At 38.4% G+C, this 25,339-nt stretch overlaps 2 long non-coding RNA genes across 2 annotated transcripts; both read right to left on the reverse strand.

Moving 5' to 3' along the window:
• Window positions 1-10,465: 10,465 nt before the first annotated feature.
• Window positions 10,466-10,784, reverse strand: LOC121248675. Its single transcript, XR_005937498.1, has 2 exons — window positions 10,612-10,784; window positions 10,466-10,507 (listed from the first exon to the last, which is right to left on the reverse strand). It is a non-coding gene; the product is annotated as an uncharacterized LOC121248675 (long non-coding RNA).
• Window positions 10,785-15,607: 4,823 nt separating this feature from the next.
• Window positions 15,608-16,479, reverse strand: LOC121248668. Its single transcript, XR_005937495.1, has 2 exons — window positions 16,310-16,479; window positions 15,608-15,985 (listed from the first exon to the last, which is right to left on the reverse strand). It is a non-coding gene; the product is annotated as an uncharacterized LOC121248668 (long non-coding RNA).
• Between the last annotated feature and the right edge of the window lie 8,860 nt (window positions 16,480-25,339).

Below are 25,339 nucleotides of genomic sequence, written 5' to 3' on the forward strand. Positions count from 1 at the left end.
ACTACGTCATTTCTACGCCAACTTCTAACTCATCACGAGTACGGTTCCTCACATACTCCTATCATATCGTGACATCTTGTCACGATCCTACTATGCCATTTCTACACTAATTCGTCACCCATCATAAGCATGACTATCAATAACCACGTCACTTCGTGACGTTGCCCAATCATGCTTCTGCTGCGTATTCTTACACTTGTTCTACTACTTCACGCATACTCTTAGCCATAAGTCCATCATGGTGACACTTGTCACCTCAGACTACCGGCTACGCCATAACTACTTCGGGACACTGTTCCCGACACTACTCGTGACGTTCCATGCCTATAAATCGCATAATCATCCTTATCTCTACGACACGCCATATGGAGTACACTCCACGTATACTCCCTGCACATACGCCACATCACTACTATGGCATACTCGTCATATGGTGCATCACTTTAGCACATGGAGTACACTCTTCGTGTACTCCCTTCATAAACACTATGCCACATCACCATTATAGCTTACTCGCCATATGGTGCATCAATCCACCACTATGGCATACTCGCCATATGGTGCATCAATCCACCACATGGAGTACACTCCACGTGTACTCCCTTCACATATGCCACATCACCACTATGGCATACTCCCCATATGGTGCATCACTTTACCACATGGAGTACACTCCTCTTATACTCCCTTCATACATACTATGCCACATCACCACTATGACTTACCCGCCATATGGTGCATCAATCCACCACATGGAATACACACCACTATGGTATACTCGCCATATAGTGCATCAATCTACCACACGGAGTACACTCCAAGTATACTCCATTCACATACGCCACATCACCACTATGGCATACCTGCCATATGGTGCATCACTTTACCACATGGAGTACACTTCTCGTGTACTCCCTTCATACACGCTACGCCACATCACCGCTATGGCTTATCCGCCATATGGTGCATCAATCCACCACATGGAATACACTCCTCGTGTACTCCATTCGCATAAGCCACATCACCACTATGGCGTACACACCATTCGGTGCATCACTCAACCACATGGATTACACTCCACGTGTACTCCATTCACATGCACTATCCCACATCACCACTATGGTATACTCGCCAAATGGTGAATCAATCCACCACATGAAGTACACTCCATGTGTACTCCATTCGTATACATTACGCCACGTCACCATTATGGCATATCCGCCGTACGGTGCATCACTCCACCACATGGAGTACACTCCGCGTGTACTCCATTCACATGTACTATCCCACATCACCATTATGGCATATCCGCCAAACGGTGCATCACTCCACGACATGAAGTACACTTCTCGTGTACTCCATTCACATACATTATGCCACGTCACCATTATGGCATATCCGCCATACAGTGCATCACTCCACCACATGGAGTACACTCTGCGTGTACTCCATTCACATGTACTACACCACATCACCACTATGGCATATCTGTCATACGGTGCATCACTCCGCCACATAGAGTACACTCCTCGTGTACTCCATTCACACGTTACGCCATATCACCATTATGGCGTACTCGCCATATGGTACATCACTCCACCACATAGAGTACACTCCACGTGTACTCATCCCATTCCACAATACGCTAGGAGGGTATATTTTACATATACTCTCCTTATCTCACTCTATGCCACACACACAGAGTACACTCAGTGTGTACTCTTCCCATTCCACCTGCCACGTCACCAATACAGCATATACTCCACAACCACACTATACGGCACAGTCCACAACACTTCATAGCACACTTCCCAACTACGCCCAACACATCACAGCGCACTACACAGATAAGCCCAACACTTCACATACACAACACTTCACATCACCACACTACACAGATATGCCCAACACTTCACATACACAACACTTCATATCACCACACTACACAGATATGCCCAACACTCACAGCGCACTACATAGCGCATCTCAATACAGCGAACTCCATAAATACTAACAACATAGTCCACAACCTAATCAACTAATCATTATCATACATAAATAACGAGGGATAGAGGGTTATACCATCGATGGGATAACCCGTGTGTTACTCGTTGATCATCGCAGTTGATGATGCTGGAAGGGTCGTACGTGGCGGTTAACCCACGTACAGTGACTGTTTGGTTGTTTGGATAGCTAGGTGTGGTGTTGGAAGGGCTCGTGTGGGCCTTGTGATGGTGGCAAGGAGCATAACACGACAAATCTGGCCGTGTGCAGTGGCGGTCAGTCACGCGTAGTAGCGGTCAGTCACGCGCAGTGACTGTCCATCACGTACAGTGGTTATTCACCACATAAAGTGGTGGTTTGGACCTTGGGTTCAGCTAAGGGAGGTGCGATGGAACTCGTGGTGGCGTCGAGGTGGCGCCAAGTGACTCACGGCGACAGATCTGGTCGCATGATGGAGGAGAAGCCGTGGAAGAGTGAGAGAGAGTGTGCATGCATGGGTGACAAATCAGGGCCGTGGATGGTTGGGTTAGCTTGGTCGTGGCCTGAGGAGGCTCATGAGGGTGGTTACCAGCCGTGGGTGGCGGTACACAATGGTGGAGGGTGTGAAACTCGTGTGTGTAAGAGGGAGGAAGCCGTGCAGTGGAGAGAGGCTACTGGCCTAGGGTCACGTGGAGGAGGAAGGGGAGGAGCTATGGTGGCCAGGGGAGTCACTTGGTGGCCGTGGGTGCCGCGCACGGCAGTGCTAGAGGTCGCACACGGTGAAGCCGTGCATGGTTCTCTTGTGTGTGCATGCTATAGAGAAGGTGGCTGTATGGGAGAGGCTGAGTTCGCTGGAGGGTGATGACCGGTGGCAGAGGAAGCTACCGTGGAGGTGGTGGCGCTGGAGGACGACGCACGGCGGCCCAGTGGCCATCAAGCCTGTTCGGGCTTTGCACTTCCAAAGGAGAGGAAGAAAGAGCGTGAGAGGGAGGGACTACCACGTGGAGGTTCGTCGGAGGGAGGAGGTGCCATCGGTGGTGGAGGTAAGGCTCACCGGCGCACGGCGGCGCTGGGCTGTGCAATGGGAGCTTCGGAGAGAGAGAGGGGCGCTACGTACTACGTACGCCGAATGAGAGGGAGGAGAGAGAGGGCTGGGGAAAAAATGAGGGAGAAAGAGATGGGGTCTGGGTATATAATCCAGTCCCTTCGTCTAGGGGTCCTCAAAACGATCTAATAATGGGCTTTAAATACTGATTTGAAAATGCGTAAACATTAACTTAATTAAAAGTACTTAGAAGAATTAAGGTAGATTATTATTTAAAATAACTTTAGTTTATAAAATAATATTCTTCTTCATTAATAAAATAATGAAGTCTTATTTAATATATTTAAAATGATAAAACCATTTAATTAATTAAAGCTTTCAACATAATTTAAATCCCATAATATTTTAAATAGTTGAAATCATTTTAATAATGATATTAAAATGATTTCAGACAATTATAATATTTTTGGAGCTCTTCAAGAATATTATAATTGTCGTATTTAAAATCAAACTTAGTTCAATAACACTGGAAATACTCCTTATATATATTTCTAGTACATTTAAAACACTGGGCGTGCTTTAGAAGTCACCTAATATCTTGAGAGACACGCCATCAAGGTTCGGTACGCATGACGAGGCTCGCAGTCACTAGTGAGAAGGGCAGATGATCACATAATCTTTGCCTTCAGGATTTGCTTACATCATAAAGACGAAACGTACGCCAAAAAGAAGAAGCATACGTAAGAAGGAAAGAGCAGGGTATTACACCAGCACCTCGGCGTCCTGACTCTCACCAAATCACACGTGGGGATCGAGAGCACCACAGGTGTTATCAAAACTTTTACAACTCTGGGAAAATCCATAAGTCACTTAGGTACAATACCAGAATTCTAGGCTTCAAAATTAGCAAGATAGGCTTGAAAATTTGTGTAGTTAGACTTGGAATTTTTGCAAAGTTAGCTGGAATCCTTAGTATGATAGGCATGAACCTTTAGTATAGTCAACTTGAACATTTAGAAATTAGGCTTGGATTTGAAATATCGAAGCTTGAAAGGAAATGATGTGGTCTAGGCAATCCCATTGGGCAGAGATAGAAGTGGCGAGTCGATAATGGTTACAACTTCTAATTATCCAAGATAATTAAGGTCTTAGATTCTATAGAATTTTTGAAACAAGATATTTGAAATCTTTGGTTGTAGATTTTGTAGGCTTTTTATATGAGTTAATTTGATGTGAGAACTTAGACTTTTGCGGACTTTAAGAAACGTTTTGATAATATTTGAGGTTTTAGAATCTTCAAGCTTTAAGAGATGATTATTATCAGAGATAATTATTAACGGATTTGAGGTTATAGGGTTGACAAATTTTAGAAAATAGATCCTATCAAATCTAAGGATTGGAGATGGTGTGAACTGTTGGGAATGATTTTTCTTGTCATTTCTAAGGATATAAGTCCAGCAGAATGACAAAAATGAAATTGTTGCGTAATGGTGTAGGTGATCAAGTTAGTTTGAGAGTAGGTTTGGGTGGTCTAGATTATATCGAAGGCAAACTTTGGTTATGTTCTGGAGGACTCTATTGGTGATTGATATAGAGTTTAGTTGCTGCCAAAATATATGCTAGTTGTGGGTGATGAGCATTAAAGTATATGTTGTGAGGTTGAATGTCATAGGTGCATGCATTTGGTTGATTGGCATGGTGTTGGATCTTTTGAGCTCACTGCTTAATTTAGATGGGATGTGTGGACTATCGATTAGATAGCCACATCCTTGATGAAGTTGGGTGTGAGGATACTATCGCCTTAGAATTGATCATTAGTATATGTGTACCAACATGTGTAGTAGTTGACGTAGTAATCGAAATCTCCTCGTCGTTACCCATGGAATTCTCTCCTAAGTGTTTTCGACTTGACCCCTTCCAATTACTTAGACCTCCTTGCACTCATGCTTGGTACTTCCTCGAAAAGAGCTCTTTGCAAAATGTTTTGCATGGCATGACTTAGCTTATTTTTAAGTTATGGTCTATTTCTTTTAAAAGTTCCTAAGTCTTACTTGAAATTCTTATGGGAAATGATATGAAGGGAAATATACTATTTTTTTTTTTTTTTTTTTTGCAAAATTTTTATAGTTGGATTTTGAGGAGATTTTTTTCTTTTCTTTTTTTTTTTTTTTTTTTTTTGGTTCTTTTGTTTTCGTTTGTTTTGTCTGTTCGCTTTTTCTACTAATTCTGTGAACTCAGCCCCTTTGTCGAATTTAGTGAAACCTATTTGGCAATTTAGTGCGTTGACAAGAATTGTGGAACTATTTTAATGAATTGTTAGAATTTTATTTCCTTTGTATTTATTTAAAACCTTGAACCCAATTTGTGACCTATTCCTCCATTTCCATTGTGAATCAAATTGTTCCTTAGTCAGTTGGCAGAGCATATCGTCGATACCGCAACGTGGCTTCATCAGATCAATCTTCACTCACCGATAGGAAGTATACGAGTAGAAATTCCTACTCTTAATACCTTGCTTTGTTTCAACGTCTTTCTAACTACTTAACCCTATCCACTCGCAGGCTTGACTATTGTGTGTAGATTTTCGAGTTCGTTGATCACTCCAAAGAAAATTGATGGAAGGGTTGTCTTGGGTCAACTCTTTTGGATCACCCCATTTTTTTTGTTGAGCTTTAACCAATCTAAGGTTGATTGGTACTAATTTACTGTCAACGATCAAGGATGTATTTTAAGGAGTATTGATTTTTACTGAGGCGGCGAGAATCAATTGATGAATATGTGTGAGAATTCATGGTTTTGGGAGAAGAGTCTATTTTCTACCAAAATTGTGTAAGAGTAAGTGTTGAGCTAACTTATGTTGGAAGTTGATATTTTAAAAAGGGCTTCGCTTTTGCATTTTGGTGAAATTATCAGAATACGTTGTGGAAGCACGGTACTTTGAGGCTATACTTTCACTAAATTTGAGGCTATACTTTCCTTTGGAGATTGAACGTTTGCTTGTGCAAATTATGGACATTGATGGTTAACTTGAGAAGAGACTGATAGCTCACCAAAGTGTCGTTTACAATAAAGGCTTAGAAGTTGAAAACTTAAGTGTCAATAATGGGTAGCATAATCTATATGCTGAGGTAATGATCGTTAGGATCCATGGGTGTGGTAGGAGGTTTTGTGTAACTATAGATTTTAGATTGCATGGCTGTTGTAGACTTTTAGACATGATTGATGTGCCTTTGGGAGAACTAGTGCAGGTCATAACAGGAGCACCTATAGGTGTAGGTATGAGTGAGTAATTCCTATACTTGTTTAGGTATTAATGATTCGGTATTTTGTATCGAGTAGGTGTTGAAGTTATTATTATTTACAGCTTAGCAATTTTGAGGACGAAATTCTTTTAAAGTGGAGGATGTTAAACCCAGCCCATGGTCAGATTCCACTAAATGCTGTTGAGTGTATGGTAGTACTAAGGGCTTGGCCTATGTGGAAAGCCTAGCAGAGGAAGGAAATTCAAGCCCAATACCTACCCTTAAAACGACGCCGTTTTGGTCATGTACGAAAAACACTAAACTTCTTTTCTCCTCCCTCATTTCCCTCCAGCGCCGCACCTCCCCCCCCCCCCCCTAGAGAGTTTTCCTCCGTTCTCTCATGGTTGCTGGCGATGTCGCCTGGATCCTAGCAACGTCGCTTGAAGTCAGGCCTTGCACCTTGGATGCTGGCAACGTCACTTGAAGTCACTGAAAATTCCCCTTTATATCTCTCTCTCTTTGTATCACCATCAACCGCCTCTTCTCTCTGCCATTTCTCTCTCGTTTCTATTTTTTCGCTAGTCGCCAGGTCTGGCTCGTCTTTGTTCTTGTTATGCCATCCTCCACAACTCTAACCATCGACACCAGGAAACTCCACTACGGTACTGTGCACTATCGCCTCACTCTTTCATAGATCCATCTCTTTCAGTCATACCCTATCCCTCTTTGTGATTTCCAAGCTTGTGGTTTCATCGCCTCCCTCTCTTGGTTGTCGATGATGATAAGCCCTCTCCCACACTCAAATCTCTCAATCTCTTTATTGCTTCTTCTCGTGAGTTTAAGAATTTTCATCTAGGGTTCAGTTGTGCGCTACAGTGGTGTGTCGCCATCAGGAGCTATCTAGAGGTCATCCAACCACCCCTCACTTTCCCCCTTCACTAGGTGTCTTCTCACCCTCTTAGATCCGCCCTAAGCCCGAGCCTAGAGCTCTCAATCTCTATCTCTCTTGCTCTCTTAGGGGTGTGCTGCTGCTAACCACTGTCAACCACCGCAAGTTCCCCCTTCCCCACCCTCTGTTTTCATAAGGAACACTACCCACTACTTTTTCAAACGTAGATTCTCACATTTTGCCCAAATTTGCCACTGTTCACCATGCTTCGCCGTCCACCACCACCCTCTACCACGTGAGACCTATCCACCCTCCTTTTCGTCAGTCTGATCACCCTTAAGATTTTCCCCAGTCGTTGCTGTTGTATGTTGTTGCAATCTGGTTATGAAAGGAAAAGTGATCGGGGGCCATGTAGAGCATTGCAATAAAATACTGTAGTTGGTAATGTATCTGCTACCTGAGGGCCAGATGAAGTGTGGGAATCACATGTAGTTGTGTGTTGCTCTGTCATTATTTGTTGTACCTATTGTCATGTCATTGTTTGACTGCCTATCATGCATCTGCATTCTAATTGTTATTGTTTGTCATGATTTTATTAATTGTGCTTTATCTTGTGGTTATGTTGTAAAATTTTGGAAACTGCGGTTTTGGTGTTATGGCTAAAAAGAGTATTTTTGTAGGTGTGTGCGTATCATGATCCTAAGTCGAGATGGGACATTATCTAGGTGGAGCTCTTTTGGTCACTCAGGAGCAGACAAAACTGAGTGACGTCCCTTGTGTTGTAGCCGAGTGACAATAGGCTCGAACGAGACAGTAACGCCCTCGTGCCGACTTCGTGCCCCTCTGCTGGTAGAGGCTAAAGGATGCCTGGTCATGTACTCGCTGGATGCAAAATTGGGGATCGCTCGATACGAAGTCACATGCATGGTCATTACCTATTGTATGGCGAAGGGAGCTAGAGTGTGTAGATGGTCCATAAGGGAGACCGTGGTGCATGCCTAATTAAAATGATTGTATGAACTTTAAGTGGATCACGACCCCAAGCCGAGATGGGACATTATCTCGATGGAGTTCCACTGGTCACTCAGAAGTGTATAAAACTGACTGACGTCCCTTGGGTTGTCGTCGCGAGACAATGGGCTTGGACAAAACACAAATGCTCTCATGCCGACTCTGTGGCCCCTCTACTTGCAGAGGCTAGAGGATGCCTAGTTACATATGCGCCAGGTGCGAAGCTAGACCTTAGTCGTTACGAAGCCACAGTCACTGTCGTTACCCGTGGTGTGGCAAAGGGAGCCAGAGTGTTCGGATTGTGCATAGGGGAGACCATGGTGCATGCATAATAAAATGGATATCGTTACAAATTAGAAATGTGATTTTTGGTGTGAGTGATTTCTCTGTGAAATTCGTTGGAAAAAAATATATATACAAATGAATTTGCATAAATCTCAAATCTCTTTTCATGTATTCGGTGTGATTGTATGATTTTTTTTGTTAGTATTCTTTGTTGTTAATCTGTGATTTTATTTGCTGAGATTGTGAAATCTCACTGTAGTGTTCTCACCTGTGGTTCTGTTCCATGGGATCATAGACTTTCTTGCAAATGACAGATATGAGTATGGAGGATCGACCTCACCTAAGGAGTAACAACTTGGGAATTTTTTTCCATTTGAAGTATCATTGGACTTTATGTTATTTATCCGGTCGGATGACTGCATTAATTATACGGAGGATTTCTTTGTTGGAAGTGTATTTAATTTTCTGGCACTACAGGTTTTGGACTGCCTTTTTATTTCCGCTGCGTTTTTAAATTGCACACTTTTATAATGTATGCTTGCACACACACTTATTTCCACTTAGCGCCTGGGGTGTGTGACTCGATTGGGCCCGCACCCCAGCATCACGACTCCCGCCAAATCACACGTGAGGGTTGAAGGCGTCACATTTATAATATTTTTGTTTAATTTTTTCTCTTTCATTTTCTAAACCTTCATAAAATATCTTAACTAAAAGTATTTACTACTATTTACAAATCATCTAATCTCATTATCCAAATCAGGCCTTAGATACTGTTTGGTTACATATATGAGATAAAATTAAAGTTAAATAAAAATATTATAAAATTAAAATATTGTTCGAATATAATTTTTTAATATAATTTTTATTTTCAAATTTAAAAAAATTGATTTTTTTTTTTTTTGTATTTTGTTTGAAAGTTTTGAAAATTTATAATGATTATGTAATAATTAGATAAAAAAAAAGTTGATAAATTTAAAATTTAAAATTGAAAAGTATTTATTGAGATGAGATGAGATTCACAAACTGCTGAGCCTTAATCCATATGATTTTTAGGGTTATTATATTTTTTAGGTTTTATAGTTTTTTTTCTTTATTTTTTAACATTTCTATGAATTTTTTAGTTCTTTTGTTCTAAAAATTACTTTTATATTTTTAATATAATTTCCGAGGTGACGTATTGATGTGTATGTCAGATTTTGATCGATAGAAGTAGCAAAATGGTAGTTTTTTAAAATTAAGGAATCTAACGTGGATTCTGGGCTACTTTTTGCAAAAATTCAAATACTAAAAAGAATTTCTCATTTTATAATTGAGTTTTGTTATATCAAATAAATTTTTTATTTATTATCTATACAATATTTGATAAAAAAATAAAAAATAAAAAAACCTTTGATTTTTCTTATTATCTAACGTGTAATACGTGATGTAGAAATAAGTAGAATTTTTCTTTACAATTAACCCTTTGATTTGTTTTTACACTTGATTATTTTTAAATGTGATTGATGTGTCTTGCAACAGACATTGTTTTGGGTAGATCTTTATTTTCTTTTCTTCAAGGATAAAAATAAGAATAGATATTTAAAAATAACAAATATATACCGGATAAATAAAAGATCACGAAAGTTATTAAGAAAAAAGAAAGCATACATTCCACATAGAAAATAAGGGTGTAGTGGTTGTTTGAGGGAAGAACAGAAGTCACAACTCTCGTTTAAGCAAACATAATATAACAAAAAGGCTCATATAACTTGATGGAAACATAGGCACCTTTTTACGAAGGCTTTTAGGTCTCTAATCACCAGGACCATTATACATAATATCTCATTCTTATCCTGCCCTCACATACGATCAAAGATTTAGATAATTATAAAAGTGATTGATATTTGCACAACGATCGGTCACGGACTCGAGGCTAATGTGCGCCCGGTGGTGAACAATAGGAGCACCGTCGCGGCGCAGAAGGTGCGCCCGATGGTGAACCATGACCAAGACTATGAATTTTACTGCTGCTAAAGTACTCGCCGTGGTATCTCGTCTTTGGTAGTACTCCTGCAACAACTCTCAAACCATAGTTATTCTTATTCCAAAAAAAGTAAATTAATTAACAACAACTCATGGAATTAAAATGGTAACAACAAATAAACGACACTAACTGGTCGGCATGTTTGTTGATCTGGTTTCTGATGGAGCCATTGATTCAGCCGAAATTAGGAGCGCAATGAAGAGGATGGTGAGAGAAGCCCTGGGAATCATCTTGCTCCAACTCCCAAGTCCTCGAGATCAGCTGGAGATATTGGTCCATTTATGATTAGCTGTATTCTACTGTTTGGAAATGAAACACTGCTCCGGAAAAGACTTTCGGGTAGATTGAAGTGGTGACATTTTTTTCCAAGCCTTACGTCATTGCGCATGGCAGTGGTGCTAATGACAAATCAAAGTAAAAGTGGTGCTCACAATCATGCACAAGCCACGTATTGTAATGAACAGTGTTGCTCATAATCATGAGTTTGTAATTATATATATTTATATTATAATAAAGTAAAAGTGCCACTGAGATAACATTAAGGGTGTGTTTGTTAGTAGAGTGCATGATTTTATCATTATTTTTTATCTATTTATTAATATTTTTTTTTACTATTTATTATTATTTAAAATTTTTTCATTAATATTGACAGATCATTTGAAATAACTTCACTACTCAAAAGCAATCAAAGACAAAGGCAAAAATGGAGAAATTCAACCTCCATGAATAGAAATTACGTAATACATGGTTTTCACTCATGAGTAGTGCTATATGTATTTATATTTTTACTTACAAGGCTCATTTTGTTATTTTTTTTTAAATTCAAATTTTAAATTTTAAATTTTAAATTTCTTGATTTTCAGCATATCAACAACTGAGATGTGAAGAAATAAATTTTTTATAAAATTTTTTAATTACATTTACCATTTTCATTTCACTCATGTATAAGAAAAAACCTAAGGCCACCAACGTTGGGTACCTAGGATGGCCCCGACTGAGGTGGAAGTAGCCACATGGCTTTTTTTAAATTAAAAAAATAAGATTTTGTTTTAGATGAAGCCACTCTCCATCTTGCTCTGAACCTCTTTTACCCAAGTCACGTCCAGCAACACCACCTGCTCCAAACTACTCGATTTCGTTTGCAACCTCGACAATCCGACATCGCCTCCGTGTGTAACTGGTAGCCACCGATAGTATAGTTTTCTCCATTGTGCCTCTCTTGTTGTAGATTCGACATAAGACCCAATCATCAAGCTGCAATGGAATCCAAAAACCCAACAAATGTCACTCATTTTTACCGTACAAAGCCACTTCTACACAAATCAACAAAAACAAAGAAATTAATTGAAAATGAAAATTGAGAGAGAAATACACAACAAACTCAATCCTTAATTCAGTAACTTTCATTTAACCCAAAGTTTGTTTCTAAAGAAATTTTATATTATTATTATTATTATCTGCAAGCAAAACTAAAACTGAAAAATTGAAGCAAATTCTTTTCAAATTCAGTCAACCCCTTTACCAAAAATAAAGAAGGCATTGAAATTTTCTGAGATTGGATCATAAAATTCAGTTTTCTCAATTTCAAAAACTGGAAAAGGGGATACATAATCCTATAACTATCTATATGAAGAAACTGAACAAATCTAAGCCAATTGAAATGAGATGAAGCTTGACCCACGACGCAATAATAGGAACAACGAGAGACAAATAAAAATAGTGAACACAAAGTGCTTGATGAAATACCTCAACTGACGTGAAAGCATAGAGTTTGTTACTCCTTTATATAACGTGTATTACACCAATACATGAGTTATTGTACCGTTGGAGACTAAAGCTTAATAAGGTAACTTCTAAAAAATGGAAAATAAACACAATTAACGAGTTGTTGCATGAGTCAAGGTGATAGGGAGAATCTTCAATAGATCATGCTTTGGAGGTAGCCATTGTAACAGCTGCTGTGAGGTGTGGGTCTTCATTTGGTAAGTTTCTTACTGTGTTATTATGTCCCCACTGTGGCGCCCCCAATCCCCCTTATAAAAATACACAGGGATCGAGACGCCAGGATGGTGACAACACGGTCACGCATCCCAACGAAGTGCCAGTGTGTGTGCATGCAACAGTGTTCAAATAAAATAACGCAGCGGATAGTCAACTAAGTACCAGAATTTAAATACAAATATTTAACACAATTTATCTTTAAAAATTATACAGTCATCCCAAATATAATACAAAAGGTGAATACAGTAATTGATAAAAACATAACTCACTAAACAGGAGCAATCCCAGATCACTCCTCCACCGGAGCCAAACTAAGGCTCGTCATCATCATCTGCATCAAAATCTGTGATACCATAAAATGGTACCACAGGTAAGTATAAACTAAACAACTCTCGGGATAAAAATACATTAATGCAACCAACAATATAGCAAAATACATTTAGCCATAAAATATCATTTTTTCCCAGAAAAATGATTATTTCCAACACACGCCAAAAATCCCATTTTGGCCCAAAATATCCGTAACACATTTTCCCATAAAATGATCCACACAAACAATCCATTTATCGGACACTGTAGGCGGGAATCGCAGGCGGGACTCTACCACCGTCCCTGCTTACCACCATCCCTACCGCGTGCACCGTAGGCGGGAATCACAGGCGGGACACAACCACCATCCCTGCTTACCACCATCCCTAACGCGTGCACCGTAGGCGGGAATCACAGGCGGGACTCTACCACCATCCCTGCTTACCACCATCCCTACAGTTCCTTTACACACAATAAATACTTAACAGAGCACTGTAGGCGGGAATCACAGGCGGGACACAATCACCATCCCTGCTTACCACCATCCCTACAGTCTCTTTTCCTTTTACTCACATGAAAATCCAAATCCAATAAATACATAAACATGTATGCAATACACGAAAACCAAGTTTTCTTTACAAACATGATCATGCATGCAATATGCGATGTACGTGAACAAGTCATAACCAACAACCACAATTCACAATGCAAACAAACACAACTCCGTCCACAATCCATCCGACCCCCGAAACTCCTCGGACTCAGTCCGGCAAAACAACCCAATTCACAGATAATATGCGTTAGTGCAAAAATATATTTAAATCACGAAAGTTCTTTAAGGAAAATACTTACAGTGCAATATAATAATTTCCGGAGGATCTCGAAGTTGCAAGTGGTGATTTCTGAGCAACACCACAGTGTAAAATACACTGTGGCCGTGGGTCACAGATACCCACTTTTCAACGAGGACAAACGAAGACTCAAGATTGATAGGGTAGGGCCTAGGGAGGTCGGTGAAGCCAATGGTGGCGGTGGTTTGCCGTGGGTGGCGGCGGAATGGGCGGTAGAAGACCAAAATGCCCAAATCGGAAATGTAGTTGGTGGAGCTTCACCGGTGACGGATCGGAGGTGGGGTTGGGTCCAACGGGTTGCCAAGAGGTCGGGGATGAAGTGGTAGGAAGATGGTGGCCAATGGTGGTGCGACGGCGGTGCAACGGCGGAAGGAGTGCCGCGGCTTCGAAGAGCTACTGGTGGTTAACGGCGGCACGGATGGAGGTGAGGTTGGTGGGGTGAGGTCGCCGGCGGCTGGGGAAGCTAATGGGCTGGGCGGTGAGGGCCACCGCCGGCTCACGGCGGCGCTGGCGTGAAGGTGGCCCGCGGCTTCGTGGGGGGCGTGTGGGCTACCGGCGGCGAGGTAGGGGCTGAGGTTTGGGAGGTGAGGTCGCCGGAGGGAGGGGAAGCTGGTCGGCTGGGCGGTGTCGCGCACGGCGGCGCGACGGCGGCGCTGAGAGGAGACGATGGAAACGGGCGGAGGAGAGGAGAGAGAGAGATCGCGCGGGAAGGAGAGGAAATAAGGAAGAAAAAGAAAAGAAAGAAAAGAAAAAGGAAGGAAAGAAAAAAGGAGGGAAAAGAAATGAGGTCCAATCCTCATAACTTGGGTCACAAAAAAGATCCAACGGAGACGATTTTAAAACCACAAGTCAAATAAAATAATTTAAACGTAATGGTAAAGTCAAATTGAAATAATTAAATCCCACGGTAATTAATTTAAATATTAAAAGCAATTTAAATGCATAACAATAAATAAATATTTAGAAAGCACATAAAATTAATTTTCACCAAATTAAAATCATAGAAATAAACTTACTAAAAAATCCAACCAATTTTAAAATAAGAGGATAAATTTTTGAACAATAAAAAATAATCCTTCAGTAAAAATACACTGAAATACGGGGTGTTACACCCACAAACTATGCGAGGTACGAGATCAGGTTTGGTGCGAAGATCAAAAAGAGCAGGTCGTTCAAGCGTCTTGGTAAAAATATCAGCAAGTTGGAGAGAGACTGAGACATGCCGAGTATGAAGGAGGAGGCCAAAAGCGACATGTTCACAAACATAGTGATAATAAATCTCGATGTGCTAGCTCCGAGCAGAAAGACAAGGTTAACTGTCATATAAAGTGCAATAATATTATCACAAAGTAAGAGTAGAGTGGAGGTGAGGTGAATGCCCAAGTCATGAAGTAAGAATAATATCCAAGTTATAATCTAAGCAGTAGTTTGGGCCATTGCTCTATACTCAGCATTCATGCACCACATATTTTATAAGAAAAAAATGAGTAGATACTATGAGTAGAAATTTTCTTTACAACTAATCCTTTAATTTTTTTTAAGAAAATACTAATGGAATCCCTCAAAATTATTGCTCGATTATTTTAATTTTATAATTTTTTCTTTAAAAAATTGACTATTAATAAAATTATGTATTTTTTTTTACTGATGTTAAAAAATTATTGAAAAATAAATAAAAAAACTAAATCTAAATTTAAATACGCTAGCGGACCAGGTCGGTCGGCCGGCCGACTAGCAATACTCTATTTTTTTTTAACAATTCATTACTGTTAAAGGTGATTGATGTGTCTTGTAACGGACCTCTTTTATGCAGATCACTTTCTCTTCGAGGAAAAAAATAAGAATAGCTATTTGAAATAGCAAATGTATATCAGATAAATAAAAGATCATGAAGGCTATTAAGAAAAAAGAAAGCGTATATACATTCCAATAAAGGCTTAGTGGTTGTTTGTGGGAACAAAAGAAGTCACAGCTCTTGTTTAAACAAACATAATATAACACAAAGGCTTATACAGCTTGATGGAAATATAGGTACTTTTTTACGAAGGCTTTTAGGTTTTTGATCACCAGGACCATTAGGACCATTATACATAATACCTCATTCTTATCCTGCGGTCACATACGATCGAAGATTTAGATAATTATAAAATTGATTGATATTTGAACAACGATCGGTCACGGACTCGAGGCTAGAGGTCCGGCCACCTTCAACCAAGACCAACTGTTAGCAATGGGGGCACCTTGGCGGCTTATAACTTGGGCCCCGTGGTGAACCATGACCAGGACTCTGAATTTTACAGCTGGTAAAGTACTCGCCGTGGTATCTCGTCTTTGGTAGTACTCCTGCAACAACTCCGAAACTATAGTTATTCTTATTCCAATGAAAGTAAGGCCTCGTTTGTTTTCAAGAAACATCTCATCTCATCTCATCTCATTTTACTTCATCATTACAACTTTTTTAAATCTGCACATAAAATAAAATAAATAATTCAACTTTTTCAAATTTCAAAATAAAAATAATATTAAAAAATATATTCTAACAATATTTTATTTAATTTTTTAATTTTAATCTCATCTCATCTCATTTCATTTCTGAAAATAAACGAATCCTAAATTAATTAACAACTCATGGAATTAAATTGGTAACAACAAATAAACGATACTAACTGGTCGGCATGTTTGTTGATCTGATTTCTGATGGAGCCATTAATTCAGCCGAAATTAGGAGCGCAATGAAGAGGATGGTGAGAGAAGCCCTGGGAATCATCTTGCACCAACTCCCAAGTCCTCGAGATCAGCTGGAGATATTGGTCCATTTATGATTAGCTGTATTCTACTGTTTGGAAATGAAACACGGCTCCGGAAAAGACTTTCGGGTAGATCGAAGTGGTGACATTTTTTTCCAAGCCTTACGTCATTGCGCATGGCAGTGGTGCTAATGACAAATCAAAGTAAAAGTGGTGCTCACAATCATGCACATAGCCACACACTGTAATGAACAGTGTTGCTCATAATCATGCGTTTGTAATTATATATATTTATATTATAATAAAGTAAAAGTGCCACTGAGATAACATTACGGGTGTGTTCGTTAGTAGAGTGCATGATTTTATCATTATTTTTTATTTATATTTTAATATTTTTTATTACTATTTATTATTATTTAAAATTATTTCATTACTATTTACGGATCATTTGAAATAACTTCACTACTCAAAAGCAATCAAAGACAAAGGCAAAAATGGAGAAATTCAACCTCCATGAATAGAAATTACGTAATACATGGTTTTCACTCATGAGTAGTGCTATATGTACTTATATTTTTACTCACAAGGTTCATTTTGTTAGTTTTTTTTTAAATTCAAATTTTAAATTTTAAATTTTAAATTTCTTGATTTTCAGCATATCAATAACTGACATGTGAAGAAATAAATTTTTTATAAAATTTTTTAATTACATTTACCGTTTTCATTTCACTCATGTATAAGAAAAAATCTTGGGCCACCGACGTTGGGTACTGAGGATGGCCCCGACTGAGGTGGAAGTAGCCACATGGCTTTTTTTAGATTAAAAAAAAAAGATTTTGTTTTAGATGAAGCCACTCTCCATCTTGCTCTGAACCTCTTTTACCCAAGTCACGTCCAGCAACACCACCTGCTCCAAACTACTCGATTTCGTTTGCAACCTCGACAATCCGACATCGCCTCCGTGTGTAACTGGTAGCCACCGATAGTATAGTTTTCTCCATTGTGCCTCTCTTGTTGTAGATTCGACATAAGACCCAATCATCAAGCTGCAATGGAACCCAAAAACCCAACAAATGTCACTCATTTTCACCGTACAAAGCCACTTCTACACAAATCAACAAAAACAAAGAAATTAATTGAAAATGAAAATTGAGAGAGAAATACACAACAAACTCAATCCTTAATTCAGTAACTTTCATTTAACCCAAAGTTTGTTTCTAAAGAAATTTTATATTATTATTATTATTATCTGCAAGCAAAACTAAAACTGAAAAATTGAAGCAAATTCTTTTCAAATTCAGCCAACCCCTTTACCAAAAATAAAGAAGCCATTGAAATTTTTTGAGATTGGATCATAAAATTCAGTTTTCTCAATTTCAAAAACTAGAAAAGGGGATACATAATCCTATAACTATCTATATGAAGAAACTGAACAAATCTAAGCCAATTGAAATGAGATGAAGCTTGACCCACGACGCAATAATAGGAACAACGAGAGACAAATAAAAATAGTGAACACAAAGTGCTTGATGAAATACCTCAACTGACGTGAAAGCATAGAGTTTGTTACTCCTTTATATAACGTGTATTACACCAATACATGAGTTATTGTACCGTTGGAGACTAAAGCTTAATAAGGTAACTTCTAAAAAATGGAAAATAAATACAATTAACGAGTTGTTGCATGAGTCAAGGTGATAGGGAGAATCTTCAGTAGATCATGCTTTGGAGGTACCCATTGTAACAGCTGCTGTGAGGTGTGGGTCTTCATTTGGTAAGTTTCTTTCTGTGTTATTATGTCCCCACAAACTATGCGAGGTACGAGGTCAGGTTTGGTGCTAAGATAAAAAAGAGCAGGTCGTTCAAGCGTCTTGGTAAAAATATCAGCAAGTTGGAGAGAGACTGAGACATGCTGAGTGTGAAGGAGGAGGCCAAAAGCGACATGTTCAAAAACATAGTTATAATAAATCTCGATGTGCTAGCTCCGAGCAGAAAGACAAGGTTAACTGTCATATAAAGTTCAATAATATTATCACAAAGTAAGAGTAGAGTGGAGGTGAGGTGAATGCCCAAGTAAGAATAATATCCAAGTTATAATCTAAGCAGTAGTTTGGGCCATTGCTCTATACTCAGCATTCATGCACCACGTATTTTATAAGAAAAAAATGAGCAGATACTATGAGTAGAAAATTTCTTTACAACTAATCCTTTAATTTTTATTAAGAAAATGCTAATGGAATCCCTCAAAATTATTGCTCGATTATTTTAATTTTGTAATTTTTTTTAAAAATTGACTATTAATAAAATTATGTATTTTTTTTTACTGATGTTAAAAAATTATTGAAAAATAAATAAAAAAACTAAATCTAAATTTAAATACACTAGCAGACCAGGTCGGTCGGCCGGCCGACTAGCAATACTCTATTTTTTTTTAACAATTCATTACTTTTAAAGGTGATTGACGTGTCTTGTAACGGACCTCTTTTGTGCAGATCACTTTCTCTTCAAGGAAAAAAATAAGAATAGCTATTTGAAATAGCAAATGTATATCAGATAAATAAAAGATCATGAAGGCTATTAAGAAAAAAGAAAGCGTATATACATTCCAATAAAGGCATAGTGGTTGTTTGAGGGAACAAAAGAAGTCACAGCTCTTGTTTAGACAAGCATAATATAACACAAAGGCTTATACAGCTTGATGGAAACATAGGCACTTTTTTACGAAGGCTTTTAGGTTTTTGATCACCAGGACCATTAGGACCATTATACATAATACCTCATTCTTATCCTGCGGTCACATACGATCGAAGATTTAGGTAATTATAAAAGTGATTGATATTTGAACAACGATCGGTCACAGACTCGAGGCTAGAGGTCCGGCCACCTTCAACCAAGACCAACTGTTAGCAATGGGGGCACCTTGGCGGCTTATAACTTGGGGCCGGTGGTGAACCATGACCAGAACTCTGAATTTTACTGCTGCTAAAGTACTCGCCGTGGTATCTCGTCTTTGGTAGTTGTAACAACCCGACCCAAAAATTAGGATATAAGATAAATTTTATGTATTTTTTTCTTATAGCTATAAATATTATTATTATTATTATTATTATTATTATTTTATAATATTTTAGAGTTTTGTTTGAATTTTAAATATCATTTCTTCCTATCCCAACCCGTTAGCAACAACCTCACACTCATCCTTATCCCTTAAATTGATAAATTCGAATCCTATTAGGAGACGAACTCGTATGAGAAAACCCTACCATAGTTTTTCCTCTATAAAAGCTCACGAAGCCTCTTATTAAATACACCACAAACCAGATCCAATCACCCAACCACTACAAGGCACCCTCACCGACAGTTCCTCCACGTCGAGACCCCCCAGAAAACTGCCATGCATCACGCTGCCATGCACATGCCCCTCATGCACGAAAGCAGCCCTGTTTTGCACCCATCGAACATAGCATCGTCAGCAACAACCATGAAAGGCCACGACTCGACGATGGAGCCACCGCAGCGACTCCACTACGCAGACTATGCATGACAGCGAGAACCACCAGGGCACGCCGCCAGCCACCACAGAAGACATCGACAGTGGCTCTTTGGCCGTATACTTCTACTGCCGTCACCAACCACTTCAAGGGACATCGGAGCACCACCCACGGTGACAGAAACTGCCGGTCATCCTAGTCCCATCGCACCCACTCCCTTCCGGGTAGCCTACCGCCGTCCGCCACCCTCGCCTCACTCTTTTCCTCTCGGTAAACATCACTCTCTCTCTCTCTCTCTCTCTCTCTCTCGGTTGCACTGCCGCATGGTTCACTTCCTTCGGCGTCGCACCACCTCAGACGAGCCCCCAGTCGCGCCGCCGTGACCCCCGCCAGCAACCCAAAACTGCCGCACGTCAGCCTCTCTCTTGGAGAGTCCTCTGCCTCGCATGCGTCTCCCGTTGCCTCTGTTTCTCTACATAACGTATTAGTTGCTTTTTAGGTTTATTTCACTCAGTGCAAGTGTTTAAAGGAGATTACTTTTATACCCTTTGTAACCCCTTCCCATAGTATCTTCAGTGTTTTTAAGTACGATTACATTTATAACTTATTGTTTAAGTGTATGTTAATTTATGAATATTAATATGTCATTGTATTGAAGTTGAGTTTATTTTATTAAATAAATATATTAGTCATGAGCTCATTTTACAAGAAAGTGTTTAAAGAATTGGAAATATATTTTTAAAGTATACTTTTAAGTCTAATATTTTAGTTAATATTTCCTTTATCAATTTAGTAAGTTTTTAATAAAATTATTATGTTAGGAATATTTAATTGAATTTATTAGGTTTCTTATAAGATATAATTATTATGTTAAGAAGTAAAACTTAGTTAAGAATTTAAGTTTTATGAATTATTCTAAAATAGCTCGAGTATTCCACTATATTATAGATTAGTATTTTAGTAATTTAAATATTATGATTTATTGATTAAAGGGTTAAACAAAAGATTTGTTTGACTACCTATTAGATTGTGAATTTGATTTAGTAGGATATTAGTACATATTGTTTCCAAACAGATTTTGTGATAGTTATTATTGCGTATAGGTGTCGAGTTACGAAGTGATATTCAGGAAGAAGCACAGTGAGGTAAGTAATTTGATCATAAATTAGGATCATCACAATTAGCTTATATGTATGTATTATTCAAGCCAGTTTATTGACAGCCATTATTTATAAACCGCTCATATCATATGCAAACATGTCATCCAGCATAGCATACGATCATGTCATTCCGCATCATGTTTCAGATTTAGAAATTATAATTATGTATGTATTATGTCATGCATCTCATGTGTATAAGACACGTAAGCCATCTTAATTTCAAGTGCAAGATAAGATCAGATCAGTTAATAAGATGGTCATTCAGATGCATGGTACCAATGCAGTTCAGTTCAGTTCTGGGTGGTGTGCAAGCCATGAACTTAGTCGTGGTCCACCATAGTATGCTAGAATACTATCAGCGGTTCCCCTTGCTGCAGCGAGATGTGGGGCCGGTGCACAACCTTGCACACAGGGTTAAGTGTGTTGGCCAGTCAGATAAATCTGTTAAATCAGTCAGATCAGTCAGTTAACTCAGTTAAAACAGTCATACATAGCATAAGCATCAGTATGAACAGTCATGAATTTTTAAGCTCTGCATGAAAGTTGTTATGAAAATCTTATGTTTATTACGTTTACGTTGTGATAGATTTCTTACTGTGTCATCGACTCATTTTAGTTTGTTTTCATGTTTTTTTAACCACCCAGGTGAAGATGATGATTACGAGCAGGCAGGCCAGGAGTAGAAGGAGCATTTATTTTTAGTTCAGACTTTCTAAAATAAACATGTTTTTATGACATGAATTTATTTCAGTTTATTTCATTTAATGTTTTGGAAGACAGTTTTATTACACATTTTTCCGCATAATAAAAGTTCAGTTTTTCAATTATGAAATTATGGGATCTATTACCGGATTATTTTTATGGAAAATACGTGGCACTCCTAGCCTAGGGGAAGGGGGTGTTACAATTTGGTATCAGAGCCAGGTTGATTCTGTAGACATTGTTTTGAAAAAAAAAGAAAATGTTATTTTTCTAAAGAAAATAAATTTTATAAATTTTTTCTGAAGAAAATGTTAAGTTCCCTAGGATGCTCCTGGCCTGCTCGAGAGTTATTGAGATATTTTTATGGTAAGATATTTTATAGCTCTTACTAGTTAGCAGTATTGTAGTAATGACAGTCATTATTATTATTTATGTGAATATCGAAATATTAATTCTTGGTTTCATTAGATTATGGCACCTTATTCGAGGAATTTCATGTAGCATGGATATATAAAATTTTATGAGAATTATGTGTACTAGAGTTACATGTCAATTTGGTTATGACAGTGTAATTGATTGAAGGAGTGTGAAGTTGGGAAACTTTTATTTTATGATTGATAGTATATTTTGTTCATAAGAATGGATGTTGATGACTTATATTTGATGGAGTCTTATTTAATGAAATTAGGGAATGTTGTTAGTAGATTTTGGAGTTATGACGTAGATTTATATATGTTGTTTGGTATTTTGCAATGTCTGATGGAAGGTACATTATAGGTGATATGATTCTCTTGCCTAGCATGAATAGTGGACAAAAGATAATCTCATGTGTCGCTGAGTTAGATAACAATAGAGCTATTGAAAGAAATTGTGAAGTCAATATATTTTTGAGGTACAAGAATTTAAGGTTTACGAGTAGAAGATGATTTAAGTATACGTATGGCTTAGACATGCACATTAAAGTTTTAATGATTAGGTCGGCATTATTAGAGAATAGCACCAAATGTCGAGGTTTGATCTGGAAGTTTAATTGATGTTGTTATGCTTATAATTGGAGATGTAGGCACATGATCATTGTGGTATATCATTTTTTTTAGAATTTTAGAATCGAGACATTTTAGAGACCCGAACTTTGGAGAATCTTAGGTTATGATTTATTTGAGGTTACTATTGCATGTTGAGAATTTTAATTATATTTATGTGGAGTTAAGGTAACCGTCTAGTGAAATTATTATTATTAGGCTTATAATCCAACCCATTATCAAGGTTTACATTTTTAGGAGAATATGTGAAGTTTAAGAATAAGTATTGAGTGACTAAAGATCTAGAAATGATAGGTTCGACTAAATGATCGAAGATCTAAATTAGAAACATGGAAATAATGCGATGGGCAAGTATATAGGTTGCTTGAAGTACTAGCAAATTCCGAGGACGGAATTTTTATAAGGAGGGAAGTTTGTAACAACCCGACCCAAAAATTAGGATATAAGATAAATTTTATGTATTTTTTTCTTATAGTTATAAATATTATTATTATTATTATTATTATTATTATTTTATAATATTTTAGAGTTTTGTTTGAATTTTAAATATCATTTCTTCCTATCCCAACCCGTTAGCAACAATCTCACACTCATCCTTATCCCTTAAATTGATAAATTCGAATCCTATTAGGAGACGAACTCGTATGAGAAAACCCTATCATAGTTTTTCCTCTATAAAAGCTCACGAAGCCTCTTATTAAATACACCACAAACCAGATCCACGCACCCAGCCACTACACAGCACCCTCACCGACAGTTCCTCCACATCGAGACCCCACAGAAAACTGCCATGCATCACGCTGCCATGCACATGCCCCTCATGCACGAAAGCAGCCCTGTTTTGCACCCATCGAACAGAGAATCGTCAGCAACAACCATGAAAGGCCACGACTCAACGACGGAGCCACCGCAGCGACTCCACTACGCAGACCATGCATGACCGCGAGAACCACCAGGGCACGCCGCCAGCCACCACAGAAGACATCGGCAGTGGATCTTTGGCCGTATACTTCTACTGCCGTCACCAACCACTTCAAGGGACATCGGAGCACCACCCACAGTGACAGAAACTGCCGGCCGTCCTAGTCCCGTCGCACCCACTCCCTTCCGGGTAGACTACCGCCGTCCGCCACCCTCGCCTCACTCTTTTCCTCTCGGTAAACATCACTCTCTCTCTCTCTCTCTCTCTCTCTCTCGGTTGCACTGCCGCATGGTTCACTTCCTTCGGCGTCGCACCACCTCAGACGAGCCCCCAGTCGCGCCGCCGTGACCCCCGCCAGCAACCCAAAACTGCCGCACGTCAGCCTCTCTCTTGGTGAGTCCTCTGCCTCGCATGCGTCTCCCGTTGCCTCTGTTTCTCTACATAACGTATTAGTTGCTTTTTAGGTTTATTTCACTCAGTGCAAGTGTTTAAAGGAGATTACTTTTATACCCTTTGTAACCCCTTCCCATAGTATCTTCAGTGTTTTTAAGTACGATTACATTTATAACTTATTGTTTAAGTGTATGTTAATTTATGAATATTAATATGTCATTGTATTGAAGTTGAGTTTATTTTATTAAATAAATATATTAGTCATGAGCTCATTTTACAAGAAAGTGTTTAAAGAATTGGAAATATATTTTTAAAGTATACTTTTAAGTCTAATATTTTAGTTAATATTTCCTTTATCAATTTAGTAAGTTTTTAATAAAATTATTATGTTAAGAATATTTAATTGAATTTATTAGGTTTCTTATAAGATATAATTATTATGTTAAGAAGTAAAACTTAGTTAAGAATTTAAGTTTTATGAATTATTCTAAAATAGCTCGAGTATTCCACTATATTATAGATTAGTATTTTAGTAATTTAAATATTATGATTTATTGATTAAAGGGTTAAACAAAAGATTTGTTTGACTACCTATTAGATTGTGAATTTGATTTAGTAGGATATTAGTACATATTGTTTCCAAACAGATTTTGTGATAGTTATTATTGCGTATAGGTGTCGAGTTACGAAGTGATATTCAGGAAGAAGCACAGCGAGGTAAGTAATTTGATCATAAATTAGGATCATCACAATTAGCTTATATGTATGTATTATTCAAGCCAGTTTATTGACAGCCATTATTTATAAACCGCTCATATCATATGCAAACATGTCATCCAGCATAGCATACGATCATGTCATTCCGCATCATGTTTCAGATTTAGAAATTATAATTATGTATGTATTATGTCATGCATCTCATGTGTATAAGACACGTAAGCCATCTTAATTTCAAGTGCAAGATAAGATCAGATCAGTTAATAAGATGGCCATTCAGATGCATGGTACCAATGCAGTTCAGTTCAGTTCAGTTCAGGGTGATGTGCAAGCCATGAACTTAGTCGTGGTCCACCATTGTATGCTAGAATACTATCAGCGGTTCTCCTTGCTGCAGCGGGATGTGGGGCCGGTGCACAACCTTGCACACAGGGTTAAGTGTGTTGGCCAGTTAGATAAATCAGTTAAATTCGTCAGATAAATCAGTTAAATCAGTCAGATCAGTCAATTAACTCAGTTAAA

Source organism: Juglans microcarpa x Juglans regia, chromosome 1D (genome assembly GCF_004785595.1).
Source record: "Juglans microcarpa x Juglans regia isolate MS1-56 chromosome 1D, Jm3101_v1.0, whole genome shotgun sequence".
Lineage (NCBI taxonomy): Eukaryota > Viridiplantae > Streptophyta > Magnoliopsida > Fagales > Juglandaceae > Juglans > Juglans microcarpa x Juglans regia.